The sequence below is a fragment of the Helianthus annuus genome, chromosome 13, assembly GCF_002127325.2.
Source record: "Helianthus annuus cultivar XRQ/B chromosome 13, HanXRQr2.0-SUNRISE, whole genome shotgun sequence".
Lineage (NCBI taxonomy): Eukaryota > Viridiplantae > Streptophyta > Magnoliopsida > Asterales > Asteraceae > Helianthus > Helianthus annuus.
The window spans coordinates 172624309-172628658 of record NC_035445.2 but is presented as its reverse complement, the minus strand read 5'-3'; the positions used below and the strand labels follow the sequence as shown (position 1 = coordinate 172628658).

The window sequence follows — 4350 nt, the reverse complement described above, 5'->3', positions numbered from 1 at the left end:
GGTATTCTAAAACTATAGGGATGTCCTGGAGTTCCTTATTTTTAGTGTTGATGATTATAGAAATCATATACACCATTTCTTGTTTCCTTGAATAACTAGCCAATTTCATTACTGAAATGAATTTCAGTGGCTTTCGAGGTCTATTTCCTGAAATTAGAATTACTTCCCCTGTGTAACACCCCGAAATCGGGATTTGGTAATTAAGCCATGTAAATAATAATGAACGGGTAAATACCGTTAGTGGTGAAAATAAATCCAGTGAATATTAGGAAGTAAATAAATAAACCTAATATCGAATAAAAAGAGAATAAAAGGGTTTAATGAAATAATGTTTATAAGAGACCCGAGCTAACGGGACTTAAAAACAAAACGGGTGGTAATCTCCCGGAACCCACTAAGTTAACTAGGAGTAATTAACCTAGTTAATTAAAGGAAAATATTTCTAGAAATAAAGAGGTTAAGGCCTACTTGTAACAAACCAAATCATGAGGGGCTAAAGGTGGGTAATTAGAAAAGTGTTTTAATTAAAACACTTATATATAAAAAAAAAGAAATAAAAACACACACTGGTGTGTTCGATCGACAGGAGGAGCAGGGAGAAACAGGTGAAACCCTAACTCAACAAAACCTTCAAATTGGAGGATCAAACGAAGGCCAAATTCGGATTGGGATATACATAAACGATCACCAAGTCAAGGGGATCGAAAGGTATGTCGAATTTTTGACATTCATGAAGTTGTGAAAAGTCGATTAACTTTACAAGATGCAATTTAGGTATGAATTGTAGAAGTTATGGCTAGATTAGAGATGTATACTTGCTTAGGAGCAAAACCCTAAGTGAAAATTCTGCATATATTGCTATGATTTGAATATTTAGATGAATTACCACACTTAGATAAGTGGGTTTTAATGTTATGATGAAATTGATGGTCTAACTAGGTTTAGAATCATCATGCATGATGATGTTAAGAAGGTGTTTGGTTAAATCATGAATTTGGGTACATGATCATAAATGACTTGAAATGGGTTTTGAATGTTAAGATGAAATTTGGTAAATATGTTCATGGAACTAGGTGTATGAAATCATATTGTCTACCAATTGATAAGTAGAACTTGTTATATTAAGTGTTGGGATAAATGCTAGTGATATGATGAAACGGGTTTCACTCGTGTATGAGGAACCCTTAGTTCTTACAAAAATAAATGAATAAACTAGTCAAGATAATCGTTTAAACTATTTTATTAGCCATGGAAATGGGTTGCAATTGATGGTTTGGGTCGAATTTGAAAGGACCCTAAACATGATTTTCGTAGCTTTTTATATGTATTTTGACTAATCTTAAAAAAATCATATAAAATCAACCGTTTGTCCGATTTGGGTGTTCTATACCTTTTCGGAAAGCTTATGAAGTAAATTTTTACTGTTTTCAATCATAAGAAACAAATGTGGTTGTTAAATAGGCCAAATAGGCGAATTAAAACTGTTGTTCAGAACTTGAAAGATGTTGAAAAATGAAAATATAGTTGCTGAGCTGATTTTATAAAAATCATATAAAATCATAGAAAATTCGTTAGAAGGTGTACCTTATATGCTTGCGAAGGTATTGGACCATTCTACGATCCATCTTTGAACATGTTGATCTAATTCAGATTTTAAACGGGTCAAAATGGTCAATTACAGCAGCTGAATAGAAAATCGCTGCACATAAATAATGTTATTATTAACCAAGAAAAAGGCATAGGATTGTATATACTTGCTTTAGGCATGAATTATTGATTGTTGGGAACAAATAGCACTTTATGTGACATGCTTAAAGTGTTTAAAATCACTTACTAACTACTTGTATAAGTAACTTCACTAACGGGTCAAACGGTTAGTGAATGAAAAGAAATATGGTATGAAACTAGTTGTTGAATATATGGCATGCTTTGATTGATAAGTATGTAAAAAAAAGAGGGTTCCATAGGGTGATGGCCATTATATAGAATGACCAATCTAACCATCTTATGGATGTTATGATATAGTTGACTCTAAACAAGCTAGGTGGGAGCTTGGAAAGGAACGGGTCAAACGGATCATGGATGCAAAGAATGTTTGCGCGGACGCGAGGTAAGTTAAGCTTACACTCCCTTTTTAATTACAATACACTTGTGAATATTGATTGTGAATAATGGTAAGTAATTGGAATATGATGTTCCGGCAAAATACAATGCAAGTCGGAATATGTAAAAAGGTAAGAAACCATAAATTATGGTAAAAAGAGGTAAAATGGTAAATTAGTCGGGTGAAGACAAATAAATAACGAATTTTGAACAATACGTTATGGGGTGAATTGTAACGTGTAAAAGTGGTTTAGTAATACTCCGGATACGAGTTGACGGATAATAAAAGATGTGAAAAGACACCATTTGGTATAAGTCATAACGGGTCAAACAATTCAAGAAATGTCTTTTAAGTAGTAAGGACTCATGGTGCTAACCGGAATGGGTTCAAGGGGCGAAATGGTATCAAAATACCATCATATGATGATAAATGATCATTTTGACTAAACGGGTCAAATGGTGCGTTAACACCATTTGACGATAATTTCTGACGATCGCTTGTTAAGTTTTGGTGATTACAAGAAAGTAATATAAGGTTCGCGACGCTATTAATTAGTAAGTTAATAGTGAAAGGTATTTTAAACGGGTCAAAACTTTGACCCGAGCCAGGTATGTGCAGATAAGATTATAGTTTTAAGTACGATTTTTGGTCAAACATGTCATTAAAAGTCCATCGTCGTCAAAAGACTTGAAACTTGTCTTTTGCAAATTTCTAAACCAGAGATTAGAACACGGAACAAGTAGTTTATCACATTATATCCACCACAAATATTGTTGTGGTGGAAAACAAGTAGAAACCATAGTGTGGAAATAAGATGCAAACAAAGGATGGGTGTAATTTAAGCTTAAAAGTGCATAAGTACCCTTAACGGGTCAAAATAAGAGTATAAACAAAAACGGGTTAAGAATGTGTATAAACTTATGATTTGAACCTTGTACAATAGGAAATAATTATAATATGTTACAAAAAAAGAAAACAAAGGCGACAAACAAGTTTGTTTGATGAAAACACGAACGGGTTAAAAAGTGTCATAGTTAAATTTCAAGCCGAGAGCTTGAAATCTAAAATTTAGTGAAGTTAGATGTCGGGATTTCTTTTCATAAGATGGAGAATTAAATTACGAATGCGTAGGAAAAGGAATCGCGTTAAACGGACATCTAGATTGAAAGTTATGCACATTTTCGTAAAGACTTGGATTGCTGGAAAATGCAGGTTTCAGATCTAAACCTGCTGGAAAAAAAAAACACATTTGTCGCGCCACGCGACGGAGTAATGGAAATCTGTCGCGACACGCGACAGAGAGTCGCGGCCCGCGTAAGCCAACATCAAGTCTGTCGCGGCCCGCGACAGACTACAGAACTGGCAAACTGATTATTATTTTGGGGTTTGATGTTTAAAACTTGATTAACCTATTATTTAAGCATCAAAACTAACTTTTAGGTTGGTTTTAATCACAGGTAAATACCAAGTGTTCCCGGATGAAGATCAAGCTCAAGGAAGAACCGAACACGATCAAAGATACAAGCTTCCGCATATCATTTCGTCGATATTTTAATCAACGAACTCTATTTCATTGCGTGCATTCTTTTTAAATTGTAAAAGATTTAAATTACCCGTATTTTCCACGGATACGAAATCTTAACTACATGTTTATTTTCGTAATTCATACGAAAACCATTAAATAATACTAAGGGTGTTACATCCTGTGGGGGTACGGATTTCTACGGAATTCTTATCACACAGGATTCGAGCATGGTTGGCTATTAACCAATCCATTCCTAACACTACATCGAATCCGGCTAATTTCATAGGTAACAGGTTTGCAGAAAACTTATGACCTAACAATTCTATCTTTCCTTCTTGCAAAACCTTGTCTATGTTGACAGAATTTCCATCTGCCGTTTCAACAGTAAAGATCTGCCTAAGGGTAGTTAGAGGTAAGTTAAGAGCTTGGCAGAATGCAGTATTAATGAAACTTTGGTTTGCACCAGAATCAAATAATACTTTTGCATAGACGTTATGCACTAAGAACGTACCCGCTATCACGTCTGGAATGAGTTCGGCTTCTTGAGTGGTCAGCTGGAATGCTCATGCATTTTTCTTAGTAGTTCCTTCGGTCGTTTTAGCTCTACTGTCTGCTGGTTTAGCTAACTTAGGACATTCAGATTGGAAATGTCCCGTTTCTCTGCAGTTATATCAAATTCTTGTTTTTCTTCTACAGTCTTCTTCCCGATGTCCTCTTGCCT

At 34.7% G+C, this 4350-nt stretch overlaps 1 long non-coding RNA gene across 1 annotated transcript; it reads left to right on the top strand.

Annotated features, from left to right (window-relative positions):
• Positions 1–584: 584 nt before the first annotated feature.
• Positions 585–3810, top strand: LOC110903582. The gene is made up of 3 exons (XR_002572078.1): positions 585–708; positions 2026–2110; positions 3562–3810. It is a non-coding gene; the product is annotated as an uncharacterized LOC110903582 (long non-coding RNA).
• Positions 3811–4350: the final 540 nt, after the last annotated feature.